This window comes from Pelodiscus sinensis, chromosome 23 (genome assembly GCF_049634645.1).
Source record: "Pelodiscus sinensis isolate JC-2024 chromosome 23, ASM4963464v1, whole genome shotgun sequence".
NCBI classification, from domain to species: domain Eukaryota; kingdom Metazoa; phylum Chordata; order Testudines; family Trionychidae; genus Pelodiscus; species Pelodiscus sinensis.
The window spans coordinates 10,815,620-10,838,636 of record NC_134733.1 but is presented as its reverse complement, the minus strand read 5'-3'; the positions used below and the strand labels follow the sequence as shown (position 1 = coordinate 10,838,636).

Sequence of the window (23,017 nt, the reverse complement as noted above, 5' to 3'; positions counted from 1 at the left end):
GCCCCTGAGTCTTCTCACCTTTTCCCCTCCCCTCCTCCTTTCTCTTTTCCACTTTTTGTGGGGTGTTGGTATTGTCCATGAGCGGTGATGGAACTATTAGCCAGGGAGGATGCTGGTGGATATGTGATGCTGGTCATCAATCAGAAGTTGGACTGAGCCCCAGCAAACTCATTTCATAAAAGCTCCTCAAAACTTTCCATCTGCTAACTTTTCCATGTTTAGCCAGCTGGGACAAAGGATGAATCTGAACCAGTGACCTAGCAATGAGACCTATTGCTAATAGTCTAGCCCCGTTTCCTCTTTCAATAAAAAAGATAGTCCTGTCTGAATTGGGAATGCTTCCACAAGAAATGAGCCCTGTTTTCTTTAAATTGTGTATGTTCTTAAATACACAAGAAGTCATCATTGCTTTTATATTCCTCACTGCTTTTGGATTAATCATAACATTTAATTTTAGCCATAATTTTCTTAACAACAATAAATTTATTATTTTATTTAATGAATGAACTCTGCAACACCTCAACCCCAGAGCTTGGGTGTCTGAAAAACCACACTATTAAATAAATAATTACATTAAAATATGGAATCTAAAACTCAAAATCATACAAACCAAAGTGTGTGGTATCATTTAAAACAACTAGAGCCAGTTGGCAATTACTAGCTGTGTGCTCCACTAAACATCAATACAGGAACAAATTTATGAGGGGTCAGGGAAATGAGGAACAACCAACATCTACTGGAAAAAAAGATGACCAAAAAGGATGATCAAAAAATGTGTGAAGCTATATATAGTGAAACCTGTTCAAGGGACCTGCATATTCACTAGGCACAACCATTTTATATGATTTCTTCAACATCTCAAAGTTTCCAATTTTTTTTTATTTTTTATTTTTGCTTGACCATTGTTAGCTCACTGAGGTCTGTGTAATTGGTGAATCCAGGTTTTGTTAATACACTGCCACCTAGCCAGATTAGTATTGTTAAGCATTCGGAAATCCTGGGTCAAGCTGCTAAAATCATGAGATTGACTTAAGAATAATGTGAAAATAAAAGGTCTAGGTTTTAAGAGTTTTGGGATCTTCTTATTTACCTGCAGGTTTTTGAGCCTTTACGGGTCTCATTTTCAAGCTGTTCTCTGCAGTCATGAGGGTCAGAAATGTACATTTTTAATTAAAATGGAGAATCCCATAGAATTATATGACTCCAGGATCTGGGGCTTTAAAATACCATTGCGAGGTGTGATAAAGATTCAGGTGAAGAAAAAGAAGATATAGAAAACAACAAAACAACAAAAACAATCCCCTCCCCCCCTAGAAATCACAGGTTTGGAGGTGCTCACATTGCTGACTTCTTGTACAGTCTTTATTTTGTCTTCTATCCCAATTCTGTAGTGAGCTACCCATGTGATCAGCTTCAGGGTCTTACTGCTGTTATAATCACGTTAGAAATGAATGTTATATCTAAGTTTATGTAATGCTTATCTCCTTAGTATCCTCAAAAGTTTCAGCAGGGTAGCTGTTGGTCTGTAACGGAAAAAAACAGAAAATAGTCCTGTAGCACCTTAGAGACTAACAAAAAATGTAGATGGTATCATGAGCTTTCGTGGGCATAACCCACTTAACTCCATTCATCTGAAGAAGTGGGTTGTGCCCACAAAAGCTCATGATACCATCTACATTTTTTGTTAGTCTCTAAGGTGCTGCTGGATTCTTTGCTTAAAAAAAACAAAAACAAAAAACCACACTTTTTTCCTTAGTATCTGAGCACCTAAACCAGACATTGTACAGATATGAAAAGACACAATGAATCAGAAGCTCCCAGCGCTCCTTAACTTTACATAGGCTTTTAAATTTGAATGACAGACACACAGACTGAGGATGCAGAGGGGGACTGAATATATATAACATGAGATTACAGGATTTTTATTGTGGACCAGTGAACTGAAATTCACCCTTGCACAGAGAGATGTGAGTGGTGCACAGCTTTGGGCAGGCTCTTTGCAGAGGAGTCAATTTCACCTAGGGAGTGAAACCTCCCTGATTATAGAGGCCTTGGAGATGGAGGGGTACTTACCTGCCTTGTAAGGATTGGTGAGACAGTTACACCCTCACGGTATCTTGGGGACCAGTCCATGACTAGGGCCAAATGGTGCCGCCACTCAGTCATACAGGGTAAACTGTTGGGAATGTCCAACTGACAGCTTTTGGAACGTTCAAGATTGTCCTTGGCCTTGGACGATGTTAACTGGCTGCTGTGGAAGAGAACCAGGCAGCTCAGCCAATCAGATGCAAGAATGAGAAGCAACTGACTGTAGGAGAGTGGGAAGAGAAAGTTTTATCTTTTCCCAGTTGTTACCGTGCGGTGAAAATTACAGCAGCGCAGAAGAACTGTGCATGATACCCATGTCCCGTTTAAGTCTGTAGTGGGAGGGTGAAGGCAGGGTATAAAGACTTGTGTTGGTTCTCTATGCTGGGCTGTACTCTATTCCCAGTGTGTAGTGGGAAGGAGAATTTACAGAAGCAAGAGGGAAATGCCTCAGGGAAAGTAAGTGATCCCTTGAGGCTCTCGTGATTTGGGGTTGATGTGGCTCCTTCTATTTTTTAAAATCAGAGAGCTCTCTTGCAGCCTGCTTTGCTGGTGGTGGCTTCTTCAGGTGACTTATTTAAAATCTTCCTCTGCTGAGTCCAGCTTCTCTGGTTTTCATGAAAAGTTCCTTTCCAGGATGTCCTGTTTGAAAATGAGGCATGTCAACATCCTTGGTTTTGCTTTTGAGTCAAGCATATTGAGGCATTTCTTCACTGTGGACTGGCTCACTTAACTTCTGTTACCCTTGTTTGTTTTCTTCTCCAGATGCTTCTCCCTCTCTAGTCTGACTAGCCAACTTTGCATTCATCTATAGTGCTTCCCTTTTCTGTACCAAGGAGAAAGTTCAAGCAAGCAAGAAGCAGGTAATTTTTAGTACAGGCAGTCCCCGGGTTACGTCGGTCTGACTTACATCGGACCCCTAGTTACGAACTGGGGGGGGCCCGCTAGTGCGGGGTGCCTCCCCCACTGTCGCCACCTCCGGCGGCGCGAGGGGTGCTTCCCCCCAGCAGACCAGGGAGACGTGGAGCGGCTTTTCTCGCCGCGGAGGACGCGGGCAGATGGACTGCCGAGACGCGCCACTGTCCCGCTGCCCGCGTCCTCCACGGCGAGAAAAGCCGCTCCGCGTCTCCCTGGTCTGCTGGGGGAGGGCGCAGCTAGTGTGCCTCCCCCCCCCCCCCCCAGCAGACCAGGCTTTTCTCGCCGACACCTGGGGTAGAGCAGCTGGGGGGCTGCCAGGTTGGTCCCACAGTGCCAAGGTGCGGCGCTACTGGACCAACCCAGCAGCACTCCAGCTGCTCTGTCCCAGGCGTCCCCAAGTCAGCCACTGCTGAAACTGATCAGCGGCTGACTACAGGAAGCCTGAGGCAGAGCTGCTCTGCCCCGGGCTTCCTGGAATCAGCCGCTGATCAGTTTCAGCAGCGGCTGACTTGGGGACACCTGGGACAGAGCAGCTGGGGTGCTGCCGGGTTGGTCCCCGCAGCGCCAACATGCGGCGCTGCGGGGACCGACCTGGCAGCACCCCAGCTGCTCTGTCCTAGGCGTCCAGGCAACCCAGCAGCACCCCAGCTGCTCTGCCCCAGGCGTGTCCCATTCAGCCTCTGCTGGTCAGTTTCAACAGCGGCTGAATCTGGACGCCAGTTCCGACTTACATACAAATTCAACTTAAGAATAAACCTACAGTCCCTATCTTGTACGTAACCCGGGGACTGCCTGTAATAAACAGTCATCTCTGGAATTCAGTTCTGTGAGAAATATGAGAAGATATGTTAGAATTGGAAAAGATACAGGAAAGGGCAACCCAAATTATTAGATGCATGGAGCAGCTTCCATATGAGGAGAGGTCTCTGGTTAAGCTCTTCCCCATAAGCCCATGCTGCCCACCCTGGGCAAAGGCATGAGGCCCAGCGAACACACATGGAAAAACATAGAAAAACAACCCCACCTGTTTATCATGAATGGAAGGAGCCAGAGTATCATAACATTAGGTGGGTAGCCATAATTGAACACCCTTATCATGAGTTTCACGCACACAGACAAGACCAAAGCCTTGAGAAGGGCCTCATAGTCTGGGAAAGAGACAACAGCTGCCTTCCCAAGGCCAACCACAGATCCAGGAAAAGGCCTAACACGTCACTATGAGATGACTCCCCCCCTCCCTAACAATCCAAGCTTGCAGTCACACCAGAATAATGCTATAATTAATTGCATTGCTTTGTATCTTACCCTGTCTTTTTGCTTATACTCCTAGACAAGCACCTATGAACCGCATTGCACCTCACACCTATCTGGAAAGCACCGTCACCACTCCTATGGAATACAATTGGAATGTAGCATATGCATTGCAAGACAATTCCTTTCGGGGGTGAGGGGGAGAGGAATATACTTGTGTGTAGCAATTGTGTTAACTTGAGCTATGGGCGGAGCTATTATGTAATCTCTTAGACTATTGGCTTACTGTGCTCATATGCCTTACTGCTAGAACCTATCCATGGGCTTGGGAACTCCTACCCCATCTCTTCTCTCCACTCATCAGCTCCCTATATAGTCTATTGTAATTATTTGCTTGGCAGTGTTTGCCAAGCAAATTGGCAAGGTGATACTCCGCCAGCGCTGTGCGTAATAAACCCTCCTGCTTGAATCTACATGGTGTCTACATTTTGGTTTCCAACAGGAGTGTTATTTACTCCTTCTCAAACACAAGAACCAAATTAAATTAGTAGGCAGCAGGTTTGAAACAACAAAAGGAAATATTTCTCCACATAATGCACAGTCAATCTGTGGAACTTTTTGTCAGAGACCAGGACTATAACAGGGTTCAAAAAAGAACTAAATACATTCATGGAAGATAGGTTCATCAATGGCTATTACCCAAGATGGGCATGGTTGGTGTCCCTGGGAGTGACTAGCAGGAGGTGTTTCATTTGGCGATTGCCTGTTCTGTTCAGTCTCTCCGGGGCACCTGGCATAGGCCTCTGTTGGAAGACAGGAAACGACTAGTTGGACCTTCGGTGTGACTCAGTCAGTCCATTCTTATGAAATCCCCCACATCTAACTTCTTGGCTAGGCTATTTCCTCCCTTAATGTAGCAACGTGGTGGGGGATTATAATATATTTGCTCCTGGTAAATTAGGACGCGTGTTAGTTGTTCTTAATCCAACCCAAAGACATCTTGGTGCTGGGTACTAAATGCCTGTGATCATAATATACTGCAAGTTGACAGCCTTCCTTACCCGCCTGAGGAATTATCAGCAACACCCAGATCACTCTTTAGCCCTCACCTCCTTGCTCCATTTATTGTCCATCCATCCATCCATCCATCCATCCATCCATCCAATCAACTCACTAAGGCTGTGTCTAGACTGGGCAGTTTTTCTGCAAAATCAGCTGCTTTTGTGGAAAAACTTGCCAGCTGTCTACACTGGCCGCTTGAATTTCCTCAAGAACACTGACGATCTCATGTAATATCGTCAGTGTTCTTGCGGAAATATTGTGCTGCTCCTGTTGCATAAATTGCTGGTTTCGTCCCCTTGGAGGCTAGTCTGATTTGCCCCAAGAAGAGAGTCACACTTTCAGGCTGGGTCCAACTCAAGTTTATTTACTTGCAAGTAAAGTTCGGCTGAGGAACTCAATGCTCAAAGCAAAGCCGACCCCCAGCATCGCGTAAGCAAGGGGTCTTATAGGGTTACCATCCTTCCTGGTTTATGTACCTTAGCGTGATAGGTTACTTCATTTTGACTCTTAGCATTCTTATAGGTCAGGTTAATTTCTAAATAAGATTAAATACAGTGCCCACTTGCTGACTTTGCGGTTACAGTTGTTTGTTACATTTATTCACTTGCTTAACAATAGGCGAGTTACACTTCCTTTTTTCCTGCTTGAGCCTGCCACAAGTTAAAGTATGTGGAATATATCTATATCCCTACTTAACAGGAGACTGGTTTCACTTCCCACTATACCAACGTCTCCTTATTAGGTGTTGTTTTTGCGGCAGGCACTAACCTGCATCACGTCTTGCAGCACTCCTATACAAGTAGCAGATATGTCTAAGCATTAGCAATGTATGTATGTTGTACGTGCTTCTTGTAGGGGAATCAATGGCTCTGGGGGATTTGACTTCCCCTTTACACATCACTCCCATTCGGGCAAAAGCCCTCTTGCGCAAATCTTTTGCGCAAGAGAGCCAGTGTAGACAGCACAGTGCTGTTTTGCGCAAAAAAGCCCCGATGGCTAAAATGGCGATTGGGAATTTTTTGCACAAAAGTGCTTTTGCGGAAATGCATCCGTGCCAATCTAGATGTTCTTTTCCGCAAATGCTTTTAACGGAAAACTTTTCCATTAAAAGCATTTCCGGAAAATCATGCCAGTGTAGACATAGCCTAAGGGTATGTCTACACAGCGGGGCTAAAGCCAAAATAGCTTATTTTGGCATTTGGCGCTGTCTACACAGCAGGAAGACAGAGAAAGAGCACTCTTCCTCCGACTTCCTTTACTCCTCATAAAATGAGGATTACAGGAGTCAGAGTAAGAAGTCCTCCAGCTTGACATCATTTTGACCTTATGTCGAAATAACTGCTTGTAGTGTTGACGCAAACTATGTTATTCTGAAATAAAACTGCTGTGTAGCTGTACCCTAAAGTAGCGTCTACACAGCACTGTAACTCAAAATAAAATACGCAATTTGAGCGGCACAAGTTGTGTACCTTATTTTGATGCTATTTTGAAATAGGTTATTTTTTCATTTGGTGCTGTCTATACAGTGCAAAATTTTGAAATAAAGTACTATTCCAAAACATCCCTTATTCCTCATGGAATGAGGTTTACATAGATGTTGGACTAGCAAGCCCAAAATAATGGGCTTGCTGTGAAGACAAGGGATAGCTATTTTGGGATACTCCAGTATCCCAAAATAGTGTTGCAATGTAGACATACCTGCAAGGAATACAAAACTTCCACTTGGGGCTTTCTACACAACCATGACTCCCATAGCTTCCCACCTGGCATCTCTCTTCTCCCAAGACTACTGCAGGAGACTGTCCTTTCCTGCATCTTCTCTCCACACTTCCTCATCCCTTTCTGCAGCTCTTTACATGGCTGGTGTTTCTATTCCTTTCCTAATAGTACCTAATACTCCGTTCATTTTTTTGACTGCCATTGCATGCACTGAGTGCATGTTTGTAGGGAACTATCCATGATCACTTGAGTGGTAACAGCTCATTAAACCACATCATTTTGTATGAAAAGTTGGGGTTATTATTGCCAAAGATCAATACTTTGCACATATCAGCATTGAATTTCATCTGTTATTTTATCACCCAGTCACCCTGTTTTGTGAAATCCCTTTGTGACTCTATACAATCATCTTTGGACCTAACTATCTTGAATAAGTTTGTATTGGCTACAAATTTTACCATTTCACTGTTCACCCCTTTTTCCAGATATGTTCAACTGCACAAATCCCCTTATAGACCCTTGGAAGTTCACATTGTTTACCTCTCTCCATTGTGAAAACTGACCATTTATTCCTATACTCTGTTTCCTATCTTTTAGCCAATTACAAGTCCAGGAGAGGACTGTCCCTCTTATCTCATGACTGTTTAGTTTACTTGAAAGTCTTTGGTGAGAAAACCCATCAAAAACTTTCTGAAAGTCCAAGTACACTACATGGACTGAATTGCACTTGTCCACATGCTTGTTGACTTCTTCAAATAATTCTAGTAGATTGGTGAGGCATGATTTCCTTTTACAAACACTGGACTGATGCTTCCCCAAAGAGCATGAGTATCTATGTTAGTTGCTCTTTACCTTTCTGACTATTGAACCCCTTTCCAGAATCTGTTTTGCATACCCCATAAGTTACAACTATTTGTTTACAAAATCAGACATAAAAGTACAAAAATGTCCCAGTGCACTATTTCTGAAAATTTGCTTACTTTTTCATTTTACCATACAAGCAAATAAATAATTTGGAATATAAGTACTGCATATATATTTCAATGTATAGTATATAGAACAGTATAAACAAGTCATCTGTATGAAATTTTAGTTTGTACTGACTTTGATAGCCACTGATCTATGTGTCTGATAATTCGGGGGAGGGTGGTTCAACTAATCTGCCTGGTACTGAAGTTAGGCTTACCAGCTTGTAATTCATAGAATCATAGAATCATAGAATAATAGGACTGGAAGGGACCTCGAGAGGTCATCGAGTCCAGCCCCCCGCCCTCAAGGCAGGATCAAGCTCCGTCTACACCATCCCTGACAGATGTCTATCTAACCTGTTCTTAAATATCTCCAGAGAGGGAGATTCCACCACCTCCCTTGGCAATTTATTCCAATATTTGACCACCCTGACAGTTAGGAATTTTTTCCTAATGTCCAATCTAAACCTCCCCTGCTGCACTTTAAGCCCATTACTCCTTGTCCTGTCCTCAGAAACCAAGAGGAACAAATTTTCTCCTTCCTCCTTGTGACACCCTTTTAGATATTTGAAAACCGCTATCATGTCCCCCCTTAATCTTCTTTTTTCCAAACTAAACAAGCCCAGTTCATGAAGCCTGGCTTCATAGGTCATGTTCTCTAAACCTTTAATCATTCTTGTCGCTCTTCTCTGTACCCTTTCCAATTTCTCCACATCTTTCTTGAAATGTGGCGCCCAGAACTGGACACAGTACTCCAGCTGAGGCCTAACTATTGCTGAGTAGAGCGTCAGAATGACTTCACGAGTTTTGCTTACAACACACCTGTTGATACAACCTAGAATCATATTTGCTTTTTTTGCAACAGCATCACACTGTTGGCTCATATTCAACTTGTGGTCCACTATGACCCCTAGATCCTTTTCCGCCATGCTCCTTCCTAGACAGTCGCTTCCCATCTTGTATGTATGGAACTGATTGTTCCTTCCTAAGTGGAGCACTTTGCATTTCTCTTTATTAAACCTCATCCTGTTTACCTCTGACCATTTCTCTAACTTGCTAAGGTCATTTTGAATTATGTCCCTATCCTCCAAAGAAGTTGCAACCCCACCCAGTTTGGTATCATCTGCATTGTCAGAATCACCCCGGATCATTTTTTTAAAAATAGTCATTAGATTAGCTACCCCTCCAAAAATCTGGTACCGAGGCTGATTTAAATGATAGGTGGCATATACTACAGTTAGCAGTTCAAAAGTTTCATAATTGACTTCCTTTAGAATGCTTGGGTGAATACCACTTGGTCCTGGTGACTTATTACAATTTGATTTATCAGTTTGTTCTAAAACCTTTATCGACACCTAAATCTGGTACAGTTCCTCAGATTTATCACCTAAAAAGAATGGCTTAGGTATGGGGAGCTCCCTGATATCCTGTAAAAATGATTCATTTGGCTTCTCCTCAACAGCCTTGTTTTTCTTGAGTGCTCTTTTAGAGCCTTGATTGTCACATAGCCCATTGACTATCTGGCAGTTTTCCAGCATCTGAGATACTTAAAAATATGTTTGCTGTTAGTTTTTGTGTCCTTAGCTGGTTGCTCTCCAAATTCTCTCTTGGCCTGCCTTATTATACTTTTATACTTGACTTGCTGAGCCTTTCTGTTTTCCTTGGTAGGATTTGACTTCACATTTTTAAGGGATGCCCTTTTGCCTCTAACAGCATCTTTTACTCTGCTGTTTAGCCATGTTTAGGCATTTTTGTTGGTCTTATTATTTTTTTCTCTTTGAGGTATACATTTAATTTGAGCCTCTGTTATGATGTTTTTAAATAGTCTCCATGCAATTTGTAGGCATTTCATCCTTGTGACTGTTTCTTTTAATTTCTGTTTAACTAGCTTCCTCATTCTTGTGTAATTTCCCTTTTTGAAGTTATATGCTACTGTGATGAGTTCTTTTGCATTCCCCCACCCCGACAAGGATCTGAAATGTAATTACATCATGGTCGCTACTACTGAGTGGTTCAGCTATATAATTTCTTGGATTAGATCCTGCATTCCACCTAAAACCAGGGTTCGTGACAGACTTTGCTGGGCCCCGGGCAATGTGAGGGAGGTTTGCCTCTGGGCCCCCCAGAAGGAGCGAGCCTCAGGTGGAAAGGGTGAGGCTAGGGGCAGCCAGCCCTCAACACCACCAGTATCGTGCCACGCCTGCCCCACCCAGGCCTTAGCACAGCTCGGACTGTACCATGAGGCACTCTGGCAGTGATTTAAAGGCACAGAGCCCCCTTTGCCTCCTCTCCTGTTGACGGCCCTTCTTAGAACTACATTAAGAATTGCCTCTCCCTTTGTAGATTCTAGGACAAGCTGCTCCAAGAAGTAGTCATTAATGTGTCATTAATGTGTTTCTCTGCCTTTCTTCCCGAGGTGATGTATATCCACTCAATATGAGGATAGATGAAGCAAACATTAATTATTCATTATTTATTATTATTATTATTATTATTTCATTCATGGTAGCTTCTGTAATCTCCCTGAGCATTTCACAGTGCCATCACCATCCTGGTCAGGTTGTGTATCCACTGCTAGACATTTATTGTTCAAGCACGGAATCTCTATCCATGGAGATTTGATGGGACAGTTTGATTAATTTAGGATTTCTTTATTTGACTTCATGCTTTCTTTCCCATATAGTGCCCTGCTCAGGTGAGCTGACAGCCACACTGAGCCCCCGGGTAAGGTGTGTGTGTGGGGGGGAGGAGGGGGAGCTCTGTGCCCCGGGAAGGGGTGGGGCCTTGAGTGGAAGGGGGCGGTTGGGCGCAGCCAGCCCTCAGTGCGGCCCAGAGCGCACCATGACACCCCTCCCAGTCCTTGGAGCCGCATGGAGTGCAAGGTGCTGTGCCCTGACGGTGATTTAACAGGCCTAGGGTGCCAGCCCTTGCTGCCGTTGAAGTAGCAGCAGCCAGGAGCTCCAGACCCTTTGATTCATCCAGCCTTGTGGAAGTTGCCACCTTTGTCCCATTCCTGTCATCGGGCCTGGCCATGCTCCTACCAGTCACTGTCACAACTACATATTCTGGTATTACCTCATCTCTCTGATTAGCCTCATTTCGCCAAGTTGCCATGATGCCTACTACAGCAGTATCACTGAATGCCAGGCTCTCTAGTTCAGCCATCTCAGTATTTAGACTTCTCTCATTCTTCCTTTGTTGGAAGTAAGTAGGAGGAAGACCTGTTTGCATCTGTGGTGTCTAATCCTGAGAGGTGCTGAGCCTGGGCAAAGCCCACAGGAATCAAGAGGCATTACTTACAGCATTCAATGCTTATCAGGATCAGAGCAGGTCCCTCCTCTCTTAAACTTCACCTTTCCTTTCAGTCCCTCCATTTGTCATGTTCCCCTCCTCTGCCTGAGATGCGCTCTCCCAAGCTTTGTAAATTGCCCTCCCCAGCTCTCTCTGCAAAGTAATATTTGCCACCTGGAATGAGGGGAACTTTGTGACTATCTAGTGCATTGTGCTGTAACCCACTCTCTTTCTCGCCCAGTTAAGTTTCCTTCTTTAAGCAAACCACGCCTTGTGTCTCCCGGGCTTCTGCATCTCTGCCCGGTTGCACAAGTAAATTTGGGGCGCGTTCAAATGTATCTGTAGATGTGACATCATGGCCCTTTCCATGGCAACGCGTCGCAATGCCTGAGAGGGTGCTAAAGAGCAGCGCACAAGGAGATTTTCAATCAGAACCAGACAGTTTACATGGCAAATGAGCAAACAATCAAAGGCGAAGTCAAAATAATAATAGTCATAAATTAAAAATAATAAAAAAAGAAATGAACCCTTAGCAAGGTAGGAAATCACTGATGAGATCTCCTTTATCTGCTGCTGGTGTGGTGTGGAAATGATTCAGACCTTTTGTAACCTCCTCTGCCTTTCACATGCAAAAATCTCATCTCACTGTGTTTTCTCCTCTCACATTTGCATATTAATCTTGCCCCCTCTTCTGGACCTTTCAAAGTTGCTTTAAAGGTGAAGGGCAGAAATTAGAAGAAAAATATAAAAGGTGCTTGGGTTATGTTATTAGCACCTTCCATTTAAATATTCACTCACCTCTCCCCAGGCGGTAGACAAAGGGTGTTATCCTCATTCAACAGGTGTGGAAATTGATGCATGAGAAGCGAAGTAACTTATCTGGAGTCCTGCAGTGCTGGTGGCAGAGCTGGAATCAGAGCTGAAGAGCCCTGATCCCCAATACTCTGTCCTAGCTAAAGGTCCTGGCTCAGATTTTCAGAGTTTTGTGGGGGCTTTCAGTGCATGACCCCTGTTGATTTCAACCAGAATTGTATTTCTGAGCGTCCTAAGCAACTTTTGGTCTGTTTCCTCTCCTGCCGTCTCAGAATATTATGGGATTGTTGGAAGCACTGATCAGTTGGTTGCTTCTGAATGAATGCCCAAGCAACAGCTGGTCATAAGAGAGCAGCAAGGAGGGAAAATTCAGTGTTACAACCTCTGGAGCCCATTTGCACGGCAGCATCTCTTTGAGCTGCCAGGCTGGGCTGCATCTCACAGCAGAGCCGGTGCCCTTGAGACTGCAGGCGCAGCCTGCTCTAGTTCTGCTGGCGATCCCTCGACAATAACCTTTCCCCGAGTGCTTCTGCAGCTTCGCGCCTCTGAGTGCAGCAGGGCATGGAAATGCGCAATCAAAATAATCTACCCAGATCTAGAAAAAAAGTGAGCTGGGACTTCTGAAGGGCCGAAAGCTCTCTCCTGGGTATGTCAGCACAGCAAGTGAAGGTGTGATTGTGGCACAGGTACCACTGCTATCTGTACTCTAGCAGCAGTAACAATAGCAGACTAGGTGTGGTAGCAAGGGTTCAGTGGAAGATAGCCACCCAGTTAGAATCTCTCTAGGGCGGGGGTCTCCAACCTTTTAAAGCACAAAATCACTTTTCGAATTTCAATGCAATGTAAGACCTACCTCAAACCCAAATACCCTTGCCCCACCTCCTTCATGTCCCTTCTCTAAGGCCCTGCCCCTGCTCACTTCTCCCTCCCTCCCTTCCCCATCTCCCCTCCCTTTCACTAGGCAGGGGCAGAGGCTCTGGTCTTAGATTAAGAGATCTGTAGTGTGATAGGGGCTCTGAGCTGAGCCTGGGGCAAGGAGTGGGTTCAGGGTGCAGGCTTTGGGAGGGAGTTTGAGTTCAGGGGGCTCAGGGCTGGGGCAAGAGGTGCAGGAGGGGGTTCATGACTGGGGCAGAGGTTCAGAGCTGGATCCAGCTGGACAGTGCTGACCTCAGGTGGCTCCTGGGTGGTGGTGCACTGGGGCTAAGGCAGGCTCACCCCTGCCCTGGCCCTGTACCATTCCCAAAGGTAGCCAGCAAACTCCCCCCATCCCAAGCCCTATTGTGCCCCCCACCTCCATTCTATGGAGAGAGAATACAGGGTGGGAGGGGGCACCCTGACATCAGCGCTCCCTCCTCGCCCTTCCCCACTCTGTACCGCAAGCAGGAGGCTCCTGGGAGTGGAAGGCAGCTCCAAGGCAAAGGGCAGGAGGTGGCAGCAGTGGAGGGAGGGACAGCTGAAGAGCCGGCACTTGATAATCTCTTGGATGAACCAGTCAGGATCATCTGTCAGAGGCTCCAAGATCTACCGGTAGATCCCGATCGACTGGTTGGTGACCACTGCTCTAGGGAATCTGGAGATGTACTTGAGTAGCTAGTCTGTCCTGAAGCCAATATTTCCAAGTCTATTATCAGGGATGCTGCCGGGGAGGGGAGGGCAATAAGGGGGCAAGTGCCCCAGGGATCAGTGATTTAAAAGGGCTTGGGGCTCCCAGCTGCTGCCACGGCTACCTCAGCAGCAGCAGTGGCCAGAGGCCCAGGTCCTTTAAATCACTGATAATTATCTGACGCCATGCACCCTGTGTCCCCCGGGCCGCTGAAGGGCTGGGCGGGGAATGCTAGCCCTGCCCCCTTCTGAAGGGCCCAGCTCCAGTTCCCCCAAGCCCTGGAGAGGTCTCTCGTCAGCCCTGTCTATTATTGGTACCTAGGCTAGCGAGAGTAAAGCTTGCCTGGGTATGCTTATTTATGTTATCATCACACCTTCATCTGCAGTGTAGACATCCTCTCTGAGACAGGCTGGTGTTCCATCCCTTGCAGTGATATGCTTTTCTCTGGGCAAAGGCAGGTTTGCAGCTGATGGTGGAGGTCTGGGTGACATGGAAATGAAAAACTGGTAATGTGGCTCATTGCATTCAAGGGATCTCTAAATATGGGACACAATTAGGTGATGCCTGCAAGCACCGAACACAAGGTGAAATTTACCCAGAGGTTTTATACACCAATTAAATGCCACATAACCCCTTGGTGTGGAGACGAAGAGGGGCAGGCTCTTTGCCCAGGGGTGTATTTCAGCCCCACTGAGGGCCACACTGAGGGGCTGATGAGAATCAACACTGCAGAGAGCTTAACCAACTGCAGGACTGCTAGGTCCTTTCCTTTGCCATACGTAACATTGTCCACAGCCTCCAGCCATGCTACTGCATTTCTGATGTCAATCTAAACAGCAAGCACAGTGCAGCATTTGTGAAAGAGATGAAAGTACACTTGAGTCTGAAGCGAGGGAGAAAGGGAGTGATCCTTCCTAATGAAGGCAGGCAAAGAAAATGGAGTCCCAGAGGTGGTGGGTTCAGCTTGGTTTGCAGGTAGTTTTGTAAAAACATTCTCTTTGCTTGTGAAAGGTACCAAACTGGCAGCTCTGCACACCAGTCTTTGGTCCTGCATCAGCAAGGTGCTTAAAGTATATGCTGCTCTACACATCCACAACTAATACCAAACTTTTGACTTCAATACTTAAGTAGCTTGCTGCATCCTGAATCCTTTATGCATGGAACAAGCACACCTATCAGCAATGGCAGTGGATAGAATATGACTTCACTGATGGACTCCCTCTGGGGGAGAAGATAGGCAGGTCTTCATGGTGTGTTCAGTTGTTAGCCTCTCTGCAGAGACTGTCAACAAAGGTGACAGTGGTTATTTCTGTGATTTATCTGTCGTGTCTTTTAGGAAATGAACTGAGACTTATTCCACAAGGACATTTGGGGCAAAGATTGTGTACTGCTGTTTGTGCAGTGCCTGCCACCATGGGCGCCTGATCTTGGGGAGGGTCTCTTGATCAGGAGTGGGCAACCTGTAGCCCAAGAGCCACATGCAGCCCATTGGGGTTCTATGTGTGGCCCATGAGACATATTGTTTACAGTTGCTCACGGGCAGGGTTGACAGATTCTGCAGGTTTCTGTCCATGTTGTTTTTCCCTACAGGTGTTACTGAAGTGTAGCCCATGTAAATCAAGGGCACATGAAGGGAAGCGTGTGCTGTTTGCACACAATAGTGACTGTGAGAGCCATGCGCTCCCTCTGCCTCCAATCAAAGTGCTGCTACGGTTCCATCGGCACACCCTGCAAATTCTAGGTACAGGCAGTCCCCGGGTTACATGGATCCGACTTACATCGGATCCCTACTTACAAACGGGGTGAGGCAACCCCGCACTAGCTGCTTCCCCCCAGCAGACTAGGGAGACATGAAGCTAGCACCCCCACAGCAGACCAGGGAGACGCGGAGCGGCTTTTCTCAGCAGACACCTCAGCTTGAGAATAAAGGACTGAGGGAAGTGAGGTGTGGGAGAATAAAACTGAGCTCTGGAGAAATGTTTGGCTAGAGTTTCCCCTACAATATGTACCAGTTCCGACTTACATACAAATTCAACTTAAGAACAAACCTACAGTCCCTATCTTGTACGTAACCCGGGGACTACCTGTACATAAGCACAGTTAGCAAAACTACCCTATCCCTGGAGACCATCTTGGAGTACGTCTACACTACAGAGTTTTACCGGTAAAATGGCCATTTTTCCAACAAAACTTGAGGAACGTTCACACTGCAATTGCGTTGTTCCGCAAGAAAATTGAAAGAACAGAGGGGTTTTTCCAGCATTAGTAATCCTCATTCTATGAGGAAGAAGCAAAAAGGTCTGTGTGGACGGGGAAGAGGGAGTTCTTTCAGAAAAAGAGGAAAGAGGAAAAAACACAGGTGCCCTGGTGGCCATTCCGTCCATAGCAATCACAGCTTACTTGTGAGAGTGTGTCCATTCAGTCTGGACGGTCTCTTTCGAAAAAGCCGATCGCTTTTTCGATGAACGTTTGCAGTGTGGACACACCCTTTCAGAAGAAGTTTTTTTGAAAGATCTTTTCCAAAAAAAGCTTCTTCTGAAAGAAGCCTGTAGTCTAGACGTAGCCAAGGTTATGATAATCTTGTGGCCCTCTGAGGTACAGGAGGACCACTCATGCAGCCCACTCGTTAACCAAGGTTGCCTATTGCTGCTTTAGACTTTGCTGTCATATAACTAATAAATAACTCTCATTCCCAGGATATATTTGAAGCATAGGTTACCAGTTTGCTGCTCTTTACTACTACCGCTGCCTCTTGTAGGCAGTGATTTTTCAGAGCATTGTGGGACTAGAAAAACTGCATTACATATAAACCAGAAAAAAACTGTTGATTAGAATTACTGACTGGTTGTCTATACAAGCAAGAGCCAGGAAATTTGTAAAATACCCAAACCACCCAGAAATCCGACACAGACTGTGTGCGGAATATACAAACATTAGGGACCTATGCGGCTTATGCATGTAACAGTCAAGCATGATCTAATTAAATGAGCACTGGGCAGGAAGCCAGAAAGTCTGCATTCTAATTCTGGGTGTGCCACTGACTCGTTGTGTGTCCTTGAGACAGTCATACATCTCCATTCCCCCTAACTGTAAAATGGGGCTGGAAATGCTTTTCTACAAGGGGGGGAGAGTAAGGTGTTGATTTTCAAAGATGCTCAATGTTCATAACTGCACCGGGCAGGCAAATGGTGAACTCACAATAACAATACTTAATTTTTATATGCAGTTTTGCATCAGCAAATCTCAAAGAGCTTTACAAAGAAGGCAGCATTATCTCAAGGTCACAGGTGGGGAAACTGAGGCACGGAGACTTGCTGTGACTTGTCCCAGGTTAGCCAAGAGGTCCATGGCCAATCCAGGAACAGAGGTGAGGTTTCCTGAAACCCAGATTATTATTCTATCCACTAGGCCACATTGTTTCCCCTCAGACTTTTGTTTTTGTATTGAACTCTGTCCACTGTATTGTTATTTCATCCTCTCAATCCATCTAGAACATAAGAACGGCCGTACTAGGTCAGACCAAAGGTCCTTCTAGCCCAGTATCCTGTCTGCCGACAGCGGCCAACACCAGGTGCCCCAGAGAGGGTGGACCGAAGACAATGATCAAGCAATTTGTCTCCTGCCATCCCTCTCCAGCCTCTGACAAACAGAGGCCAAGGACACCATTTTATCCCCTGGCTACTAGCCTTTTATGGACCTAACCTCCATGAAATTATCTCTACTCCATTTGGCCACTTGTTGAGGCTGCTCTAATACTGAGAGTGCACACTCTCTGGAACAGGATTGTTCCTTTTGTTGCTGTTTTGTTGTTTGTCCAGCATAGGGGGTTCCTATGCTTTAAAGCAATAGACAAAAGCAATAGCGGTAATTAACTACAGACAGGTCCATTGTGGGTGATGGCTGTTTCTGAAAATAAGGACATTAAAGTTTGCCCGGTGCTTTGAAAAAACAAAGGGCTAAGAATCATGGCCGACTATTATCCCTCTTAATGAAATGTTTGTTACACCCTAAAATGATTTGTTCAACCCATTCCAGGTGTATGAAACAAATGCTTTTACCAGCTGGATTGTTTGCATCAGAAAGTTCAGCAGCAGGCATGGGAAATGCTCCCTTAGCATCGTCCATCTGACACCAGCACACTTTAATGGGCCGTGTTCTGCTAGTAACAGAAGGAGGAGAGCAAATAAAAACAACCCAGCGAAAGAAGGAGAGAGCCCCCACATCAGATTCCAGTATGTTTTATAAATAAATATGGTGCAGGTGCCAGCTTTGTTGGTACAGATCCCAGTGATTTTCTTCTAACATATGTTAGTTTCTCTGTTTGAGCCAAAAACTTAGTAAGCAAATATTTAGCAAGCATTTAGAACATGTGACTTGGGCTATCTCTAGGAGATTACTTATTTATCTAATAAGGGACATCAGCTCTCCTGCTTCAGAGCATAAGCTGATGGGAGCTAGGAAGAAAGCTTCCTCTAAGGGCAGTTTATTCCATAATTGCCCACTACAATGTTTGTTGCATTTTCCTCTGAGTCAGTGTTCTGGCCATTGTCAAAGACCTGATACGGATCAGACAGACTACTGGTGTGATCCATCATGGCAGTTCCTATCTTCTTGTGACACAAGCATAGACACACACCTTGAAGCAGGGAAGGGAGGATGAGGAGAAAATGGGAGAGCCCTAGTATCAAGAAGAGATAAGGAGTGCTGGGAAGCAGAAAGAAACAGAGACATGGAACATCATCCCAGAGAGATGATCTTGCACAGAGAACACCATGGTAGATGAAGAATCTATCCTGGAGGAGCCCAATTGGTTAACGGGTCAGTAATTGGCAATGTGTTTTTATGGGCAAGGAATGTCACATGCCATGAGATCACTGGTCAATTTTATCAGGAAAATCCATGTTTTCATTATAGTGTGAGCAGCATCCATTTACATTTGAAAGTTCCCAAAAAAACAGCATCTCACTGTCCACTTGCTCCCACTCCATCAAGGGCAGTTCCCACCACAGGTGGAAAGAGGCCCATGAAAACAGACAGGGTTGAAGAATCAAGGCTTGACTCAGGGCTCACTTAAGGCCTGATCTGAAGCTCATTAGAGTCCATGGAACATCTCCCATTATATCAGGCTTTGGATCAGATCCTTACACTGTGGTTTTTTTTGTCTCCAGCAGAATTACTTCTGATTCACACAGGTAATAGAAGATAAAAACCAGACCTTCCATATATTTCTGCTTCATTCGAGAATCTTTGGACCAGCAGGAAACACAGTGATGTTGAGGTAACATCATCAGTGATATGAAACTTCTTTTCAACTTCCATACTCTTATTTTTATTCTAGTTCCATCTATAGCCCCATCTACTAGGTTCTAGAGACAGGTAGTAAGAGGTCTTCCATGCCCTAATGAGCTTGCAGGCTAAACCATTAAGCTGTGCAAAGGGTGGCAATGGAAACAGAAACAGCGGTGCTCGAACAATTTGTATAAAGGGGGTAGTGAGAGCCCCTGAACCAAACTGTGCATCCTGTATATGATGGAACCCATGTCAACCCAGGGCACGGCCATACCACCGGCACTCACAGTTTCAACACCTATAAAGCACAGAGAGGTGAAGTGACTTGCCGAAGATCAAACAGCAAGGCCATGACAGAGCTGGGACTAGCACACTGATCCCCTAAGTCCCAGAATGGTGGCCTATTAAGAGGAGCACCATTTTGGGAGTCAGGAAAAAGGAGTTCCCAGCTCTACCCGAGCTGCTGCATGATCTTGGGTAAGTTGTTTCTCCTCGCTGTGTCTGTTTGCCCTCCTATTCTTTGGCTTGCCGCGCGACTGCCAGTTTATACAGCATCTAGCACAGAAGGACTCCAAGCTTGGTGGGGGCCATTAGCTGCTACAGTAATAGAAATAATAATACATGCTGATGGAAAAGACATGTTGGAATTCACATGTGACCCACAATCCTCTGCTTTGCTTGCTGAGGGACCTTCCTTAGAGCAGCCACTGAAAGGATTCTCAGGAACATATCTGGGAAGGAAAAGGCAGCTGGTGCAGCTGACTGAGCAGAAGCCGGGAGATAGATCCCGCAAGCAGGACTGCATGGGTTTTCAGAAGAAATCAGGGAGCGCTGTGGTGAGGGAAGGAAGGTAGAGCTGACTTTTGCCAAACTTCCTGGTCTCAAAACAGTCTCCAAAGAGGCTGACACATCCTGCACTTTTATTTGAACAGGGTAAGGGTGGGAAAAGGGGGAGAACAGCAGAGAAATGTACTAAGGAATGTTTGTTTTTTTCTGAGAGCTTGCCGTGAAAAATTTCACTCTTGGGCCTTGCTGGGAGACTCTAGTGTGGGCACTGGGCTGTTAAAACACTCCCTTGGTAACTTTTCTATCTGAGGTGAAATCTTCTTCTGCTCTGCCTGCCTTAGAACTTCTCTTTCCCCATGCCAGGGTCAGATGAGGTGCATTAGGGAACCATATGTACATCTACCAGCCTCTCCTCTAGCTACTCAGATGGCTGAAGGCTGCAGAAAGAATGGTCATTTTCAACACACAGATGAGTCACATCCACTTGCGCCCTGCAACTGCTGAGCTACATGCTGCCCTGCAAAGCAGCGAGAAATGCTGGACACTGGAGACTTATTCCATGTCCTTAAGAGGGGGGGGGGGGGGGGGAGGACAGCGGTGTGCGTCTGGGGTGATTGTCATGGTTACCTCTCTGACAAAACAAATGGCACCACTTAATGCTGGTCACCCAAACAGCCATGGGAGAGTGTGTGTTAATCAGCTGGCTGCCAGCGGAGCGAGGTCCCCGCTCTGCCAGGCGGAAGCCTTCCCAGGATCACAGACAGCTCCCAGGAGCTGGAGGGGAACGGCGGCGCTTTGGCAGAGGGACACATGTTGCTGCAGCTTGCCGGGTAAGGATGGAAGCCCCGTGTGGTGTGGAGCCAGCCCCCCCCCCCCCACTTCTCCCGAGGGGGAGGCCTGGGCAGGGTCCCAAGAGGGGGGAGCCTGCTGGGATAGCTCAGTGCCACATGTTGCTGAGGACCCTTGCGCAGCGACCGGCGCCCAGTGTCTGTCTGTCTCGTTATCTGTCTGTCTCCCCGGCTTCCAGAGCCACCCGCAGGCTGAAGCGGGGCCGGCTGCTGCCTCTCGGCTTGGCCCGGCTCTCTGTGCCGCCAGCCCCAGCGGCGGGGCTTGGACCCTGGCAGGAGCCGAAGTTGATCCCGGCCTCTCCGCAGCCCAGGTAGGAGCAGCCCAGCGGCCGGGTGCTGCGGGCGGCTGCTGCGCCGGGTCCCGGGGCTCCGCGGGGCTGCGGGCAGGGGAGGGGCGGGCGCGTGGGCGCATTTCCCGGGCGCTGCGCGGCGCAAAGCGCCCGGGTGTTAAAATCCCTGTCACAATATTGCTGCGCGCCCCAGCCCACGCTGGCAAAGTGCCTCGCCTGCTCGGGCCCCCCGCCGCAGGGCACGGACGTGAGACAAGCCCCAGCCCCGGGCGGGGAGTGCAGTGAGCGGGGGGCGGGGGGACAGGAAAACACAAGGGTCTCTTCGCCTTTTGCCCCGGTGCCTGGGCGGAGAACGAACTTCGCCAGCCCCTGCGCGGGTGGGAAGGTGCCGGGCGCCGCTTGCGCTGCCCGTGGCGCGCAGTGACCTTGCCAGGGCGCGCAGCGCAGCGCAGCGGCGGGTTTGCATTACACAGCGCGGGGGGCAAGCCCGGCGCGGGGCAGGGGGCGGCAATGGCAGCCCAGCCCGGCCCCCAAGCAGAGCAGCCTTGCCCAGAGCAGCCCCCCCCCCGGTCATTACTTGCACTCCCCGCCCGGGGGGGGGGAGGTGATTTGCTTTAACCTCCCTCAGGAATCCAGCCCCATCAGGCCAAGAGCTGGGGCCAAGAGCCAGCGCCCTCCTGCCTCCCAGCCTGGCCCTGGGAACGGGGCCCCGCATTTCCCCTCCCCACTGTGGCAGGCTTGCTGGGCAGCCCGGAAGCCAGGCAGGAGCAGGACAGGCCAGCCCACAGGCAACAGCTGAGGGAGCTTCTGGCCCCCAGCGGGAGGGGGCTCCCCTCTGTCCTGAATAGACCCCACCCCTCCAAAGGGCTAGTGCAGAGGCCCGTCTCCTGCACCCCATCAGGCCCTGAGCGCTTCACTGAGTCTAGCCTTCCAGGGGGCCAATTAGCGCCACCGTTGGGGGCTGCGGAGCCAAGGGGATGAGTGGCCCGTGGCTCCCTCCCTCCATAGTGCTAAGCGGTGGCTTAAGGGGGCAAGCTCCTGTGGGTCTGAGGCCAGGGCTTTCTGCTTGCCTCCCAAGGGAGCTGCCTGCACAGGACCCCAGTGCCAAGGGCTGCTCTGCCACCTGTGTGTAGCCTTTGGTCCCACAGGACTGTGTGCAGCCACCTGGCTTGGGGAAGCAGGAGCTCTGGCCCCCCTGGGATTAACTACAGCCAATGTGTCTGCAGAGAGCCAGGCAGCAGCAGCCCAGCATCCCCCCTGCCCCCTTGGGTTCCAGCAGGGCTGTTGGGACCTGAGAGCAGGGATTCCTGAGGGGGCTGTAGATGGCTCCTGAAAATCTGCTGGCAAAAATGCTCTCTTGTACGGACAGTCTCAGGCCCCCGGGGGCAGGGCTGGCAGTGCAGGGTCCAGTCTCCCCCACCCCTCCCCCAGGCTCTAGTGCCTTGGACATGCAGAAACAAAAGACAGGACTAGGCAGCACTTTAAAGACTAACAAGATGGTTTATTAGGTGATGAGCTTTCATGGGCCAGACCCACTTCCTCAGCTCATCACCTAATAAACCATCTTGTTAGTCTTTAAAGTGCTGCCTAGTCCTGTCTTTTGTTTCAGCAGGACCAGACTAACACGGCTACATCTCTATCGCTATTGGACATGCAGGTGTGTGCTAAGGGATGCTCTTCCTCCTGCCAGCTTGTAAGTGACGTACCAGTCCTGGCTCTTGGTTCAGCCCCGGGCAGCCTTCCAGCAGGGCATATGTCTGGAGTGGGGCTTCTGCCCAGGAAGAGACACACTGGGGCCAGCCAAGAACCATGTGTACAGGACTCTTTCTAGGGGTGTTTTCTGTGGGATACAGAGCTTCAACAGCCCTTCCCCAGGGAGCATGCTGCTTTCACTATGGGGCCAGGTCTGGGATAGAGCTTTGGGAGACAGCACCTAGGATTAAATCAGTGGTTCTCAAAGTGTGGTCCACGGTCTTGAGGCTCCCCTAATGGTCTTTGACCACCTTGCAGGTGGGCCATGGGCTTGGGGCTCACCTCCCCTGCAGCAGGTAGCCTGCGCTGGTGCTCCAGCTCCATGCCCCCCACCGTGAGGTT

At 47.7% G+C, this 23,017-nt stretch overlaps 1 protein-coding gene and 1 long non-coding RNA gene across 4 annotated transcripts in view; both read left to right on the top strand.

Annotated features, from left to right (window-relative positions):
- Positions 1-1,670: 1,670 nt before the first annotated feature.
- On the top strand, positions 1,671-4,719 carry LOC112547396 (uncharacterized). The gene is made up of 3 exons (XR_003091143.2): positions 1,671-2,544; positions 2,851-2,948; positions 4,334-4,719. It is a non-coding gene; the product is annotated as an uncharacterized LOC112547396 (long non-coding RNA).
- Positions 4,720-20,478: 15,759 nt separating this feature from the next.
- The window catches only part of VWA5B1 (von Willebrand factor A domain containing 5B1), a 75,244-nt gene continuing 72,705 nt past the window's right edge, over positions 20,479-23,017 (top strand). For all 3 annotated transcript variants that reach the window (XM_075906395.1, XM_075906394.1, XM_075906393.1), the window contains exons 1-2: positions 20,479-20,615; positions 20,813-20,944. The gene's annotated coding sequence lies outside the window, so the exon portion shown is untranslated. The remainder of the gene's footprint in view (positions 20,616-20,812; positions 20,945-23,017) is intronic.